Consider the following 17851-nt stretch of genomic DNA (forward strand, 5'->3'; position numbering starts at 1 on the left):
TGGGCCATGTCATCCCTGGAAAGACTCTGTGGCTGTCACTTTCCACTACTGTAACCAATACTCCAAGGGACCTGCTGACAGGAGGAAGTTTCTTTGGGTCGTGATTATGGAGGGTTCAGTCCCTGGATGCTTTGGGCAGAAAGTGAGCTCAAGGCCAATTTGAGCTACAGAGAGACAAAGAAAAATAAAAAATAAAATAAATAGGGACTGGAGATTTAGCTCAGTGGCAGAAGTGCCTGCCTGGCAAGCACGAGGTTGTGAGTTCGATCCCCGCTACCTCCCACCCATAAAATAATTAAAAATAATTTAAAACCAAAAAAGGCTGGAGATGTTACTTTGTGGGAAAGCCCTGGACTCAATCCCAGGTACTACATGAAAGAGTAGCCTCAGCCCCTTTCCTAGCCAGACGAGGGCACCCTGGAGGCTACAGCAGGATGCAGGAAACTGCAGCAGGCGTGCTCTACCTCAGGTGCATCATGGCCTGTTGCTGGGTTCTGGGTCCTCAGCTTCTTCACCACCTGGAAGATGTCTACCATGCCCTCGCAGCGCATGCTCTCCAGCATGATGCTTAGGTTGATGAACATGCCCGTTCTGCCCATGCCTGCACTGTGGGAGGCAGGAGCCAACAGAAACCAGGTCCTGCCCTCAGCCCTGCCCTTGACCACGCCCCATCCACTGGCCCTGCCCAAACCCAGCCCCTCCCCTACCATGCTCTATGTCTGGCCCTGCCTCCTGACCACGCCTTCATTCCCTGACCCCGCCCCCAGGCTCACCTGCCCCTGACCACGCCTCATCCCCTGCCTTGCCTTTGGGTCCCTGGCTACCTGCAGTGCGCCAAGATGGGCTGGTCCTGGCCAAACTGCTCCTTGATCTGGTGCCCATGAAGTCCATGAAGCCAGGCTTGCGCACACCCTGCTCTGGACACTCTGTGAACTGGAACTGTTGCACTGTGTGCAACTGGCCGTCCTGGGGGGACAGAGGCCATGGGACCCTCACGGTGGCTTCCAACTGTCACCTAAAAGGTCATATGTGGAGAGGCCACACTGACTCCATTTTGTCCTGGACACATCCTGTTAACAATGTTATGGGAAGAGTGTAAGCCTTGCAACATTCCCCCCACCCCAAGGTAAAACATAAGGTCCTGTAAGGTCACAAAATAAACGAGTTATATACATAAGCATGCACAGTTTGAGTTTCTTTGTTCTTTATCTCAATAAAAGCTACTTGCTTATGCTGGTCAGGTGGCAGCCATTTTGCTGACCCTTAGTGTGCGTGACCCTTTATTTTTCCTTTGCTTGCAAAACCCCAACAGTCACCTCAGCCGTGATGCTCCCTGGCCTCAGGCAGCCCAAACCTATTTGCTGTCACCACAGCAACAGCCCCAGCCTTGTCTTTTACCATCCAATGACACCAGGTTCTAGCCAGCTCCAATGGCAGCTATCCCTTCCGGGGGTCCCACCCCACCCACCTGTCCCTGTCTCCTCCTGTTCACCCCACAGGAGGTGACCCTGCCTCACGAGCAGGGACCCTGCCGCCCCTCGCTGGAGACTCCCATGCCAGTTCTGCTGTCCCCTCCACCCTGTCGCTGGAGCCCTCCCTAAATCTGCCCCTCTTGTGGTCCCTGCTCTTCCACCTCCATGCCACGTTCCTGCCTTAGCCTCTCAGAGTGTTGGGATGACAGGCGGGTGCCGCCAGCTCGCCTAGCATGTATCAGTGTCACCTTACCCCAAACACCGTTCTCCCACTCTGCCTTCCCCAGCATCACTGATCTCCCTCAGCACTGGGCCTGCAGCCCCAAGGGCCACCCACTGAGCCACTGTCACCACTTGCCAGCAATTGCCGACCCCATCTCCAATGCCACCCTCCTGTCCTCGAGTCTCTCACCCGGGTGTTGGTGACCTTAAACTCCCAGAGGATGTACCGTGGCATGTTGTACTCCACACAGGGTCCTCCACAAAGTACTGGTAGCGGGCAGAGCGCTGGGCCGGCCTTCTGTCGGAGGGCAGTTGCAGTGGTCAGCCCTTGTCCGAACCCAGGCCCAGCCCCAGCCCTACCCTCCATGCCCCCCGACTCACGGGCCCATCTCTTCCAGCTTAGCATCACCGTGATGGTGGAGTTGTTTTCCCACAGCATGCGCCAGAAGTCCTCTTGGTCTCCCCAGAGGCCCCTGCATGGCAGTGTAGGCCTTCTGCTGCCTGTGGGTGGGAGGTGTGTGAGCCCAGGTCCGGCAGGGAGGTCTAGTGACCAGGAGTCAGGTCAAGACTCCACCAAGGCTGCCACTGTACTAGCTATTTCTTCATAGTCCATTGGGCCCACAAGGAATGCAGTGGTTTCAGCAGAAGTTCAGACTCCTCAACTGCGGAAGCTGCAGGATGATTCCTGCCTCTTTCCTCCATGTCCCTCCCACAGCACTGAACTACCTCCAGTCATTTTCAAGCCCAAACTCAATCTTGTCCTGCGGCTTTGCACGGACTGTTCTCTTTGCTTCAGTACCTTTCCCTGGGCCAGAAGTTCTCAGTCCCCAGCATGCTCACCCTAGAGGCTGTGTCGGGGCACTGCAGGGTGCTGAGCAGAATCCTTGGCCCACTCGACTCAGTCCCATGAGAGGCCCCCACGCCGCCTCCCAGCGGGACACTAGAAAGGTCCCCACGGAAAAGCCGGAGAGGCCCGGACGTGATAGGTCTGAAGGAGCCAGTCAGACACACAGCTCAAGCCGCCTCCTTGCCCCAGAGACTCCGGCCACACCGAAGACCCCTCAGGGAAGGCCATGGCAGGACAAAGGGTGGGGTGCGCAGCCATCGATGAAGCTGCCATTGATGCAGTCGGAGCTCTCCAAGCCTCGGATGGGCTGCAGACAGACGCGGGTGCTCTTGTATGAAGCTGGACTTGCGCGCCTCGGAGTTCACCAGGCCCTGCGGGGGAGAGGGGCGGGGCGGCGGTGGGGATGGGGCGGGGCCAATGATCAAGGTGGGCGGGGTCTGAGCCCCCGGAGTGGCTGCTGATACAGACCGGGAGTTGCCAGGCGGAGGCCTGATCATGATGGGGCAGGGCCTGAGTCAGAGGGGCCAGGTGACAATCGCCAGGGTGTGGGGCCTGAACCAGGGGGCGGGGTGAAAATTGGGATGGATTGGGGCCTGAATCAAAGGGGCGGGGCCAGCAGTCAATGGGGCCATGAGGCACAGGGGCGGGGCTGCTGGTCAGGACGGGGCAGGGCCTGAACCACCCAGCCAGGGCTGGGTGGAGCCAGAAGGGAGGGCTGATGATCAGGGTGGGGGGGGGCCAAAGGGGTGGGTGGGGCCACCTTGAACTCCAGCTCCATGCCTGTGACCTGCTCGCCAGGCTCTGCTTGCCCCAGCTTCTGGATGTAGGTGTAGAGGCTATGCGAGGCCCTCGGTGTTGCCACTGCCCATGGCCTCCAGCAGCGCCAGTGGATGAAGCTGAACTGGTCCTTGGTCTGCACCATGTAGTTGCGCTGAGAGCGCATGAGTGTCACATGCCCGTACACCTCCACCGTCTTCTCTGGCTTGATGCGCTCCAGCATGGCATTGATGACAATGAAGCAGCCCGTGCAGCCCGTGCCACCGCTGGGGGGACAGTGAGTGAGCGGAGCTAAGAAGCTGTGAGGCCCAGGGAGGTGTGGGGGTGGCCGGGGATGGGGATGGGGACCGGAACGGACCATGATGGGGCCTGCGTCAGGTGGGTTGCAGGAAAGCCAGGAAGGACATCGGGTACTCAGGGACCCCATGGTCCAGCCACGCCATGAATGGGAGCTGGAGGACCTCACACTTCTCGGTGGAGCCATTCTGAGGGCACAGGGGCAGCACCTGTCACCACGTGGCTCCCAGCACAGGGACAGGGGACGCCCAGATCACCTGATGGTTCGAGGTGCCTGACCTAGGTCTCCTGCCTAACCGGTGCCCAACCCCGCTGTCTCAGTGCATGGCCGCTGTCTTCCAAGGGGCTGTGGCCAGAACACGGGAGTTACCTGTGCCTGCCCTCTCCGCTATACTCGTCAGCCGACACTGGCCCGCTGCCTAAGTGGGACTCAGTTCCTCCCTCCTCTGCCTTCAGCCTTCCATGGCTCCCACCCGGGCCAAAGCCCCAGTGCTCCCTGCCCCCTGCCCATCCCCTCTCTGCCTATCATCCCTCTGCTTTAGCCACATGCCTCTTCCTTGATGTTTCTGTACCTTGCCAGGCTTCATCCCGCCCCAGGACTTTTGCACGACTGTCTCTCCCACTCAGTGTTCTCTCACTCAGTCTTTAGCCCTTCAGTGCTGCCCAGCACACATGCTGCTCTGCTCCTCTGCTCCTCTTCTTCCCTCCACATGCTGAAGTCACTGTCATCTTGTGTATTTGTTGTTTGTCTTGTCCCTGCTGTATCCCGGTGCCCAGGCTGGGCTGTGACAAAGAGCACATCGTTCTGCATAAAGGAGCTGAATTCCTGCTGCCTCCTGTCCCCCTGCACCAAGCTCTCAGCACTTGGGTTGGGCTGGTATGTGATACTGAGAGGCCTGTCTGGGTGTCAGGGACACACAGGTAGCCCCTGTCCTCAGGTGACAATAACAGCGAGCCCCATTGTGGGCAGAGGGAGCTGCACTAAGTCAGAATCTCCATTGCTCCCTGGACAGAAGCCTCCAGTGAACTATGGTTTAAAGACCCCCTCCCTAACACCACGTGCTGTCTGTCTTCCTGTGGGGGCCAGACACAGTGAGGCCGGCCTGAGCCTCAGTTTCCCCATCCAGGAGGCAGGCTGTCATGCCCCGCTGGCCACCTTGTTCAAGGAAAAGATCCTCATGCAGGAGATGCCCAGCTGGATGGTGTCCAACAGAGTGACCTCCATGAAGTCATAGGTCTCGGTGCCTTGGTTGGACCAGTATAGGTCATCCTTGATCTGCACCGGCTACAAGAGAGGGCATCAGCCACGGCCAGGCTGGCTGGGGCCTGACGGCTGAGGTCCCAGCCTCACCCCTGGCTTCTCCGGGACTCGCATAGCCAGCTCCCCTCCAGCCTGCAGAGGCCTGTGCTTACCTGTGGGGCTTCCTGCAACACAGACCAGATGGGTGAGAAGGGAGAAAAGAAGAGTGGTGGGGTCCCCTTCTTTGACCTGGAATGCTGTTATCCCCACAGTCCTTCTTTGGCTGACCTGGGGACTGAACTAGTCCTGAACACCATTTCCTGCCCTTTTGTATTTTAGGACTGGGCCTCATTAAGTTGCTGTGCTGCCCAGGCTTGGTTTGAACTTGTGCTCCTCCTGCTTCAGCCTCTGGAGTGCTGGGATTACCAACCTGAGCCACCACATCCAGCCCCAGGATGCCTTTTTAACCACTCTGAGCCTTGGTCTCTTTCCCACCTGGACACTCACTAAGGTGGGGGCTGGAGCATAGAAAGTGGACCCCAGCCCACCTCCCCAGTCTGGGCCTCGGAGGAGGGCCCAGACCTCTGCACCCACAAGGCTGTGGGTGACCTTTCTCCCCGCTGCCTCAGCCAGGTACGTGCCCCCCTTCCCCATTTTCCTCATGCGCCAGGACTGCAGTGCTCACTTCTCGTACAGCAGGATGGTGATGACAATACAGATGATGAAGACCAGGCCAGCACCAGTCCGATCATCTGGATGAGCCCCTCCTCACCGTCCACGATGGCCTGGGATCTGGGTTGTCCAGCTGGAAAGGGTCTGAAAGGAGGCTGACCGCGGATGTCTGCAGGTGCAGAGGGCGGGACCCGTGAGCGCCTCCCACCCCTGCCCATGGAGCCTCCCAGGCTCTAGGTCCTTGGGGTCTCCCAAGGATTCCAAATGGCCCAGTTAGGGCCAGGTTTGCTCCCTGCACTCCCTTCTCTGTCCCAGTGCTCTGAAACTCTGCTCCTCTTGCTCATGCAGACATTTTTGTTCATGCAAATCCTGGGCTGCCTTTTCTGGCTGAATGCCTACATACTCCTCAAAGCTCAAGCTATAAGATCCCTTCCTCCAAGAATTTCCTTTCAGGATAGATGGGTACCACTCAGGACTTACAGGCTCACTCTTCTGCAACACAGCAAGCACAAAAAGGATGTATCGGTGGCCAGGCTCCAGGCTTTGGCTGTCAAAGACATTGTATTGCTTCTGGTTCCCAAGACGGAAGATTTGGGGCAGGACTGAGAGGCAAGCATCGATGTAGAGCCAGGCTCCTCTGGAGCAGCGAGATGTCCTGGATGAGCTTCGAGCACAGAGGGGCAGGTTGCTTGGAGCATGGCTGGGGCATATGGAGCTGTGGGTGGCCTCACCTCCTCCAGATCCAAATCCTCTGCGCTGCCCAGCAGGGTGAGGAACTGGCCTCTGTGAGTCTTCTGAAGCAGCACCATCACAATGAAGTAGTCCCTGTTAGGACTCCCCCTGTTGGAGTCATGGGGGCTGTAGTGCTCCCCCCCCAGCCTCCCAGTTCCCAATTCAAGCCCCTGCTTGGTCATCGTGCATCTTTTGCCTAAAATGCTTACCTCTGACACTTCTGGCTCACAAACTCCTACACATGCCTTAAACTCCCAGCTTCAATGCCCACATCACCTTGTTATCCTTAGTTCTGTTTCAACCAGGGTATACTCCCCTCCCTGCCACTCCCCAGTTCTGTCTTCTGTCACTGGGGGCCTGGGGAAGCTGGGCGAGTGTACTGTACAGGCACGTGGCTCCGGCTATGAGGCAAGTATCCAAAGATATAGCCATCTGGATCGGGCTTGGGGGAGATACTGGGCTTGCATTGAGTGTGTTGAAGGCCAGCCATCCATGTGGTGACCCTCCGCTGCAGGCTGCCCAGGCTGCTGCCGCAGTTGGTCACCACAAAGTTGTAGAAGGTATAGGGCTTGATATGCATGATGAGCTTTTTGGGGTTTTGGCCATCTATGTCCAGGGTCATCCTGTTGTACTGGATCTGTGGGCCAGGCCAGCTCAGTGGGGGCCAGTAGTGGGGTACTCAGGGCTGGCTCCCCTCAGGCCCCTGGCTGAGCACTGACCCCATCTCAGGTCCCAAGCTGTGAGGAGGAGGAGGAGGAGGAGGAGGAGGAGGGGGAGGAGGAGGAGGGGGAGGGGGAGGAGGAGGAGGAGGGGGAGGGGGAAGAGGAGGAAGAGGAGGAGGAGGAGGAGGAGGAGGGAGAGGAGGGGGAGGGGGAGGGGGAGGAGGAGGAGGAGGATGATGGGTCCCAGGCTGCAGGCCTCGCCTTGTAGGGCGGGGGAGAGTTAGGGCTGTCAAGAAATTCCCAGCTAAGCAGCACCGAAGTCTTCATGATCATCTTCACCTTGAAGTTCTTTGGGGAGACTGGAGACAGCATCTGCAAGTGGAGGAGGGGAGGGAGGAGAGCACAGAAAGGGGAGGCCCTTGAGCACAGGGCAGCCCAGAAGCTTCCTGTCACCACTGTGCCCACAGCCCTCCTGCCTGGCCCAGCCCGGCCCTGCCTGCCCTTTCCTGGTTCCTGCTGCAGGAGACTGCACAGGTTGCAGAGAGAAGATACAAAGTGGGAGGAGAGAGGAAGATGGGGGAATGTGGTGGCAGTAGAGGCAGCTGTGCCACCACCAGGCATGTCCCACCTTTGCCAAGGCCGCAGGGAGCCTCAGGATCTGGACTCTCCCTTGAGTGCCCGCTGGAAGCAGAAAAGTGACACTTACCTGGGGGTGCAGGGAGAGAGGGACTGGGGAGCCAGGCGGGGTCTCCGCACCTACCTTGGTCATGCATGGATGTGTGGTAGTGGACAGGGGTCTTTTGGGGCTGGGGCCTCGCTGCCCGTGAGCCTGGATTTGCAGGTCATAGTCTGTGGCTGGCCTGAGGCCCCACAGGGTGAGCGTGTTCTCAGCCTAGGCCACATCAAGCAGCTCTGTCTCTGGGGGACGCTAGGGTCCTGGCCTCCCATACGTTCACCAAGTACTTGATGAGCACAGCACCTGTGCTCAGCAGGCACAGCTAGCAGCCAGCGGAGCAGAACGGTGCCGGCCACTTCCAGGATCCGCGCGGGTGGCTGCGGGGCACATCCTCTGGGTTGCTCAGGACCTCGGCTGCCTCCTCGCCCAGGCCGCTGTGGCTGCACACCACCAACTGGGACACGTAGGTGGCCCCTTGTGCACGCCTGCTGACAGGTAGTGGTCCTGGGAGGCCAGGAACTCCAGCATGGCCAGCAGTGTGGTGTTCTCCAGGCTGAACTCCAGGCAGTAGCCCAGCACTTGGTCTTTGGCGGGGACGCTGACTGGGGGGCTCCCAGCATGCCAGGAGGCTGCCCTCCAGGGTCTGCTGCACCATGAGAGTGGGGTAGCCCAGCACTGCAGGACAGGGACAGGGTCAGGGACAAGGACGGTGGCCACCCAGAGCCACAACCCCAGCTTGTTTTTCTCTTTTTGAGATAGGGTTTTGCCAGTTACTTGGGCTGGGCTCAGGAAATTCTCCTGTCTCAGGTGTCCAAGGATTGGATCTACAGGTAGGGACCAGAAGCTTGCAATGGCTTTTCCCTAGCACTGGGGATGGATGGAACCCAGGGATGTACTGTCACTCAGCTACATCTTCAGCCCTCATTTAAGACAGTGTCTTGCTGGGTGGCCCAGGCTGGCCTTGAACTCACCACCCTCCTGCCTCAGCCTCCTTAGTGGGGGTCACACTTTCCGAACATGGGTCTCAAAGGACCTGCAGAGGAAGCTGGGATGACAGTGTTCCAGGCAGAGAGAGGGACAGTGGGGACAGCATCCCAGGACCCTACCAGCCATGCATAGGATGGGGGGGGGGCATCTACTTTCTCCATTTGCCTAAGTGGCTCCAGGCTTCTGATCTCTGCCGGGTGGGGGGACATAGCAGTGCCCCAAACTGTCCCTGCTCTGTGGTTCCCAGGCTTCGGGGACCACCTGTGGCAGGGGGCCATCTGCAAAACATGGCTCTGTGATAGCATCTCTGGCAGAAACACAGGCAGGATGGGAAGGATGCAGTGGGGCAGGAAAGCGGCCCTGGCAGAGGGAGCAGCCCTGCTGAGGCCCGTAAGGGGCCGGGTTAAAAGGACGTCTATCTGGGGGAGCCTAAGAAGGGAAAGATGGGGAGACAAAGGATGTCAGGAGGCCACACTGGGCCCTTCTGAGCAGCCCGTGCACCTGTGGTATCACTGGTGCCCTGCCTGGTCTACTGTCTTCCCACATAGCTGCCCGAAAGGACTCTGGAGGGACCTCTGGTCCTCTTGGGGCCAAAGTGGCTGCAGGTGGTGCTAGCTTTTATACCTCTCTCTTGGTCACCACCACCTTAGGTTTGCTGTGAGCATCGTCGCCTTTCATGGTAGAGGCAGATACTGTGATGGAGTACACGGTCTCAAACTCGAGGTTTGTGATGACCATTTCCTGTGGGACAGGGTGTGGGTCAGCGGGGCCAGGGCTAGTCCTACCCCCTCTTTCCCACGAGGAAGTCACGCAGGGAGGGCACAGGGTCCAGCACACGAGTCCATGCAGAATCCGCCGTGCACACCATGCTCCAGGGCACATGCAGCCATTGGCGGCTCCTCAGGCTGTCCTCACCGTGGCTACCAGAGGGTGCCGTGAGCACCAAGGCCCACCGCCCATCCCCTCCCCATCCCACCTGCCCACATGGGCATTGGCCAGCATCATGTCCTTGATGCGCGTTGGCCCTAGAGCCTTGGCGTCCTTCATGTGCAAGTAGAGTGCCGGGTAGCTTTGAATCTGATCCTGGTGCAGGCCAGGCTCCGGTGAGCACCACAGCATGCAGCTGGCCATGGCGTTGAGTGCCTCCTCCTCCACCTTCTGTGGCAGCGCGCTGGGCACTTGCGGGCAGGAGGGGGCAGCGCGGCGTTACCGGGATGCCCCCTGGAGACTCCTACCCGAGAGGGGCTTGCAGCCGTCTACACCCTGTGCTAGGAGCTTTCCCTGTGACAACCACTGTTCCTGCTCGCCTGTGGGGAAACTGAGGTCCAGGGAGCTCATCCCAGAACAAGATGGGGCTTGGGCCGGGCACCTGCTCCTAAGGGCTCTCTCTGCCAGACAGGTGAACAGTCTGGCTTGGGGGATTTTTTTCCTCTTGCTTTGGGATCAGAATCACCCTGTCACCCTGGGGTATGGCATGAACCACCTGAAGGGTGGTTTTGTTTCTTCCTGTCAGCCAAGTTCCTACCACAAGACTCCACATCAGATCACTACCTCGGCTCGCCAACTTTCTACCATGCAATTAATTGGCCAGCATGGACGGCAGACACCATGACAATCCACGCCCTCCTCTGCCCCCAAGAGCAGGTGGTGTTGGCACCACCAGTCCACCTGCTTTCCAGGCAGGACGTCTCAGACCCTGTGGGCTGCACGTCCTGCGTTATCCCAAGAGTTTAAAACTTAGGCTGCTGGGTCCAAGGATGGGAGCACTTGGTATTGCCTGCATCCCGTTTCTATGGCTACCATGGCTGGTCCAACACGGGATGGCCAGCCAAGCCCCCAGGCACAATGCTCTGGGGCCTGGAGACACAAGATTGCTCAGGTCTAAATCATCAATTCTAAATTCAAAGAACCCAGCCGGCATTGTCTGGGGAGGATGGCGGGTCCTGGCGAATGGCCTACAGCCTGGTGTTTCCCAGGTGGAAGACAGGCTGAGAAACTGCTGGGTCTCTGGGCCAGGTGGGCAGGGCATACCATCCTCCTCAGTGAGGATGACCATGGATGAGCTCTTGGGTCCTGGCCCCACTTCTGTGTGCACAACAGCAGTGATACAATGTTCAGCGCACTTCTGGGCTTCCAGGAGAATCTGAGTGGTGGTTGGGGGGTGCCATTCACCTCCATGGACTCAGGATTGTCCAATCCCAGCAGTCTGTAGGGGACACTGTAGTCCACTAGGGCCCCACTGTGTGTGTCCAGCAGCCAACTTACCCGAATGGCCATGGAGCACATACTGATACATTTAACCTCTTGAGGGGGGCTTACGGTTCTATTGGAGGGGAGAATGTGGGGGGAGAGGGAGGTGGGATAAGCAGGAAAAGGGGGTGTGGGAACAAAAGATGGGAAAGAGAAAATAAAAGAGAAGATGATAACAAACAAAACAGAACCAAACCAAAAAGAATTTGAACCCAAAAGAAGCGGGAGGGGTGCAGACAACAACCAAAAGTGAGATGGGGCCTGGTCAAGAACCTGCACGCACCCTCCATGCCGGGGAGGCACCTGCTGGTGCACAGTAGGTCTCAGGCACAGAGCTGTGTCCCAGCGTCTGGGATGAGGGAAACAGCAATGGAAGCCCTCTCCTTTGGGCACCTACCATGTGCCAACCGCTTTGCTTCATAGACTGATAAGCTCTCTTCCTGTTGGATGCCTACTCTGTGTGGGGGGCTCTGTATGCTGAGGGGAACAGCACGGAAGCCCCATCTATTGTGCACCTACTGTGCACTGGCCCCATTTTCCAGGGGCTTCAGAGACTAATGGTGAAAGAATTTGTTTAGGGAACAGCTACTATGTGCCAGGTACATGCCGAGGGCTATGTAAAATATATAAAGCATCCTTCACTGAACAGCTATTACATTCCAGGTGTCACGTCAAGAACAAGAAAAGCCTCACCTATGTGGTACCTACTATGTGCCAGGCGTCACTTCCCAAGGGGAATAGCAATGGTGCTCCATCTACTGAGCACCTACTCAGTGCTCGCCCCTTTTTAAGGGCTTCATGGATTAGTAAATGCATCTGTTTCCTGAGTGCCTACTGTGCACCAGCCACCATATGCCAAGGGAAGCAGCCCTAAAGCCCCACTGTGTGCACCTACTACGTGCCCCACACTTGCCAAGGGCCTCAAGAGTAACAATAAGGGCTCCTTCTTATCAAAGACCCATTGTGTGCCATGTGCTCACCACGGGCTTCACCGTGTAGCATATAAAAGCCTATTTGTTCACACCTTGTGTGTGCCTAGTAGTGTATATCAATGGGGCCAACAATGAAAGGCATATGATTGAGCATTGCTGTCAGGCCTCATGCCAAGGGCTTTGTAGCTAACACTATGTGGACTTATTTCCTGCATACCTACTGTGTGCTGGGCATGCTATCGAGGGCTTCATAACAGTTGATGATAGGAACTGGGGGTGCTTTTGTGGGGTACAAGCAGCTATGCATTGAGCACTTCAACCAGGGAGCCCAGTGGGCATCCCCATGGTGACTGCAACCAGAAGCAGCCCCTGGGCCTTGTTAAGGAGTGCAAATAATGCCATGTTGTGAGCACCTACTGTGTGCCATCACAGAGTAGTGATGTCAAGGGCATCACAGAGTAGTAAAGAGACAGTTTTTTTTTGTGCCCCTCTTAAGCTGCATGCTTACTGAGCTCTTACTGTGAATGGAAGCAGCACTGTTGCTCTGAGTCCCCCACGCATCCCGAAACATTACTGAGCCATGGTACTTCTCATTTATTAAGCATCTACTATGGGCCTGGTGTTAGAGTATTTTGACACAATAGAGAAGCAAACGTACAAAAGTACAAAAATGAACAGGTTAGGGGCCAGGTATTAAGCTCAGTGGCCTAAGTGCTTGCCTGGCAAGTGCAAGGTTCAATCCCGGGACACCCCCCCCCCCCAACAAAAACCTAAAGAAACCCAACAAAAAATGCACAGGTTTATGGAGTTGAGAAAGTGGGAAGGAGCATGTAAGCCATGGTGGTTGGGCTGTTTCCTTTGACACAGAGGCAGGGGGTTATATGACCTCTGATTGGAATTGACACATGGGGTGGATATTGATGACATGTGAGGAACTGATTGGAATTCTCTGTGCTTGCAAACAGGAAGGGAAGTTGTAATTAGGGCTGAAGAAGAAACAGGAAGTGGTAGGTGTTCCTGCTTTGGCCTTCCACCTGTTAGACCTCCGCCAGAACTGTACAGTAATTTACACTCAGGCAAGAACCTTTCATTCGCATCTTTGTATTGTTAAGAAAAGGGCAAAGTTTCTCTCTTATTACTTCCTGCTGAAAAGGGGTGCCATATTGGGGTTCAGATAGGTTGATGGGATGATGGTTGATGCCCCTGTAGAAGCTGGTACCAGGTGTTTCAGCCAGGACAAGGAATTAATCGTTGGCGAATGCTCGCATCTAGATTGGAGAAATAAAAACATAAGGTGCTATGAGGAGATAGATCACTGTCATAATTAAAGGATCCAGGAAAAGTAGAAGGAAAGGTGCCCTTGATCTAAATGTGTTGTTCTATCAGGGCCATGGTGAGGAAGAATCTGAAAAATAAGTATAGAGTTGGGAGGTTGGAGTTACAAGAAGTAATTATCCCCCATCTGAAAGGGTCAAAGTTAAATGTGTAGGCAGGACTTGTTTTCACTCCTGGAATTGAGCTGGAAAGAATAAGAAGTATGAGAAATATAAGGCCTGACACTTGATTCATGTTTGGGAAATTATAGTGTAGTGGTGGGAAGGGCCATGGCTGTGTGACACGAGATCTTAGACCTACAGGAGTCCCATGCTTAACAACACAGCTGAGAGTGGAGAGAACTGAGATTAACTAAAAGAATGTAAGGGATCAGGAACCAAACAGGATAACAAAACATGAACTAGCCTAAAAGTTGTGGCTGTGGGGCCTTGGTGAGATGGAGACAGGAGATAGGAGATGAGATGACCACTCAGGATGTTAGAGTCAAGGGAGTTAGAGCGAGGAGAGCATCACTTAGCTTGAAAGATGTGGAACCAGGATGGCAGTCCAGTGACCTTGACCACTGTTGAGGTTCTCAGAAAGACCAGGTAGGGTCCACTCTATTTTAGTTGTAGTCCTGTTGAGAGATATAAGAAATAAAGGTGGGAGCACTATCTGACTGAATATTCTGACATAACCAAACCTTGGGATGATTTTTTGTAACAGAAGTTTAGTAACAACATCAGCATTCTCCTTGGTATGGGAAAGGCTTTTACCTATCCTGAAAAAGTACAAACAAAGGTCAGAGAATATTGGGAGTTTTGTGGTGGGGCATGTGTGAAACCTACCTGCCAGTCCTGGTAGGTGTGTCTGCAAAGTGATGAGTAGGAAAGGGAGGGGGTGCTATGTGTCTCTAATGAGAGGTTCTAATATAGAGATGATGGGTGTAAGTTGTTGAGACCTGAGGGTGTCTGGATCAGTCTACATAAATACAAAGGAATTCCGACAATCAGGGTGTAGGGAGATGGTAAAAAAAAAGGCAACTTTAAGGTCTAGGGCTATGAAGTGAGTGGCAGAAGGAGGGATATGAGAGAACATAGTACAGGGGTTTGGCACCATTGGGTGAATTGAGGTAACAGCATCATTGATTACCCTAAGGTTGTGTACCAGATGATAGGACCAACTAGGTTTGAGTACCAGGAGAATGAGAGTGTTGTAGAGTGAATGGGTAAGTTTAAGAAAACCATTGTCTAAAAGATGCTTGATTGTAGGTTTAAATCCCTGTAAATGTTCAGGAACTATAGGATATTGGGGAACACAAAGAAAAACTGAGGGATCCCTGAGACAAATTAAAACAGACGTGGCATGGATAGAGTAGGTGGGCTTGGAGGTATCCCAAACTATGAGATCGACCAGGAAAAAAAAAGGGAAAGGAGGGGATGGCTTTCCAGCACATTGTGAGAGTGTCTGGATGACTAGAGCTGTGGGGAGGGAGAAGGAAAAGGGGAATTTAAGCTTTTGAAGAAGATCTCTACCTAAAAGCGGTGTGATACATGTTGGAATTACTAGGAAGCTATGGGTAAAGAAGAGAGTCTGGAACTGCATGGAATAAGTCCTTGCTGGGTAGGTTGGCTGTCAACACCTGCTACAGAGACGCAGGACTTAATACAATGGCCTGAAAACTCAGAAGAACATTATACATGGCCTCTATGTCTACAAGTACAGAGAGTGTCTTACCTGTGATCTACAGTTAATTATGGCCCAAATATGCATCATATAACCTTTTTCTGAAAAGAATCTGGTGGATCCCAGTAAAAGGAATTTAAAAAGAATTTACTATAATTGTTATAATGCCTTGGGGTTTGGTGCCTTTTGGGCAAGAACAAATTTTAATCAAAGCATGTATAATTAAAGTATAAAGCATGCATAATCAAAGCATGAGCAGTAGAGCTAACAGTCAAGTTTATATAAAGCTTTTTTAGGTGATAGTAATTGTAACTCATGGGCTCTTAGGTCTTTTTGTTGATGGACACTACATAAATTTTTGTTTAAAAATTATCATTTGACTGATAATTGGCTTGACCTGAATGTCTTGGCTGGAGCACAAGGAAAGGCAGATGTCTGGATCTGAAAGTAAATATTTATCACCATAAACAATCCCAATTTTATATTTGAAGGCATGAATATACCATCAGATCAGCAACAATGAGTTGTCTTAGTTATATGAACTTTAGTTGGGGTGTCTCCCATAAGGTGACAGAGACTATTGGGACCTCTGATTAATGAATAAGAGCTGGTTCAAGTTACCAGGTGGCCACTTTCTTATTCATCAATTTAAATCCTGTCCAATGTCTCCTCATCCCAAGGGATTTTATGAGTGAGACCTTGCCTTCATTTTGGCCAACTGGCAACCTATGTAGAAGCACGCTTTTAAAATCTATAACTTGAATAAACTGTGATTAAATGACCTTAAAGTGCCTTTAACATTGCTGCTGACCCTTGCAGAAAGCATCATATCCAGATGTCCACCATGATGATTGTATACTCCAGAAAACTAATAGTACATCTCGCTTCTGTTGATAATACAGAAAAGTGAGTATTGCACTGTTCAGCCTACCTGGTGTGACTCCAGGGAAAGAAAACTGATTGCAGTGTGAGTGAGAGAGGAAAAACCATAACTCAGTATATAATCAGCCCATTATGATGGAGAGAGGGGCTTTGGAATGGGAAAGGATCTGCCATAGATCAACATTGCGTGGAACCTTGGAACAGGGTGTGTGGTAGAAATATGAACCCACCACCCCCTAAATTTTAGCCTAGAGCCTGCAATCATTTGCATTAAGTTTCTCCTCTATTTTTCTCAAATCCTACTTTTCTCATGTAGACCACAGAATCTTCAGCAGCTGAGATCATCTGAAAGCTACTGGTATCCCCACGGTGTAACTGGAGGATGGTGTGGGTTGAAGGAAGGCCCTTTCTCAGTTTTGGTCCAGTCCTCCTTCGTTCACTTGGACATAGATGCTCTGTGGTTCTGCATCACTCCTATTTGCCCCTGATTCTGGAAGTCTCACAGCTAAAGTGGAAGGTTCTGGCCATGTGAGCATCTCTGCTGAGAGTGCAGGCTGGCAAATCTTCAGATGGAGCTGTGAAAGTCACAGTGTGGCCAGGCATCATCCCCTCTTATTCCCCTCCCCTCCTCAATCTCAGATTCAACATCACAAGGCCCCAAGACATATTGCACTGTGGCTCTCATCCCCCCAAGATCCTGGCCACGCCCTTACCACACTGTGCTCACAGGTTTCAGCCCCATCAGCAGTGCCAGGTTAGTTTACATGCATTCATCAGCAGTGTCCAGCAACAGCATATACTGTTCCATGTTTTATTCCATACCTGAATACATGTGTTCCATTAACAGAAACTAAATACTCAAGTTTTGGTGTATGAAGTATTTTATTCATGTCCACAAGTGGAAAAGTTCTTGTGTAGCTAAGGTGATATCCAGAAATTACAATTTAGTGGTATCAAAAAGAAAATGACAAGAAACCCAACATAGAAGGGGAGGCTAAGTGGTAGTGATGTCAAAGTTCACTGTTGGAAAAGACAAGAAGTTTTCCAAGGACAAAGGTGGCAACCTAAAAAATGCATGTTTTGTAGCCAGGATCATACTGGTGAGAAATACAAAGAAGAAAATGCCTACTAATTTGTAATATGTTAGTATTGTATAATGCCTTATGATGTTCTACACATTTTTGTGCTATAAAAAGGCTGGGTTAGGTTGGGAATACATGTTTACACCTATAATCCCAAGCACTGGGGAGCTGAGGTGGTAGGATCTCAGAGTTTGAGGCCAGCCTGGGTGACACAGTGATTTCAAGGACAGCTATGTAACGAGACCTGGCCTCCAAAAAACAAAACAAAAAAATCACAAAAAAGGGGTGAATATTCAGCATAAAGTCTTGATAGTTTTACATGTTTACCTTTTCTTAACTTTACTATTTGGATTTCATCAAAACCTCCAAGAACTGTTTTAATAATAAGAGATACAGTGAGGAAACTTCATAAACACCCAAAAAAACCTGTAAACTGTTAGGAGATGGTATGTGTTAGGATGGTGGTACACATGCAGAAGAGAGAAGAATGAGAAATATACCTGGGGTTTTTGGGAAGGAGGTTGTTGGGATCTTCCCAAGGTTACACAGGTAACTTTTTGAACAGGTGGATGGGACAGAGGACCTTATTAGTGGTGACTTTCTAAGGAGACAAGGGACCTTGTGCATTAGCACAGTGGGCTGCTGGAAGGCAGGGAATCCTGACATTCTATGACATCAACACTTTCCAGTTCTCTGCTGTGACTGTGAACCATTGCCTGGTGCCCTGGCCCCCAGGGCACAACTGGTTCCCAGGTGTCTGAATCTGAGCAACAGGTAGGACCTTCTCTGAACTTGGATTACTGTCAGTGAAATTCACAAGTGTTGTTGAGAGTTGATCAACTTGTTTTCAACAGTGAGTTCATCATTGTGCTTCCTGTCCTTCTGTCCTGAGCCAGTCTCTTTTTCTCTTATCTCAATTTGGTTTGTTTTGTTTGTAAATTCTGTTTTGACTCAGGATCTCACTATGTATTTCAGCTTTTGCGTGAATACACTATGTAGCACAGGCTGGCCTTGAAGTGTCAGCTATGCTCCTGCCTCACACTCCTGAGTTCAGGGATCACAGGCCTGCACCACCATGCTCAGTTTCTTTCCCTTGTATTATAACCCACTGTTTGGCTTTC

At 52.9% G+C, this 17851-nt stretch overlaps 1 pseudogene; it reads right to left on the bottom strand.

The window, feature by feature from the left end:
- Positions 1-398: 398 nt before the first annotated feature.
- The window catches only part of LOC100715303 (receptor-type tyrosine-protein phosphatase S-like), a 46479-nt pseudogene continuing 29026 nt past the window's right edge, over positions 399-17851 (bottom strand).

The sequence above is a fragment of the Cavia porcellus genome, unplaced genomic scaffold (assembly GCF_034190915.1).
Source record: "Cavia porcellus strain 051 isolate PalLab524CR breed Dunkin Hartley unplaced genomic scaffold, mCavPor4.1 scaffold_22, whole genome shotgun sequence".
NCBI lineage: Eukaryota > Metazoa > Chordata > Mammalia > Rodentia > Caviidae > Cavia > Cavia porcellus.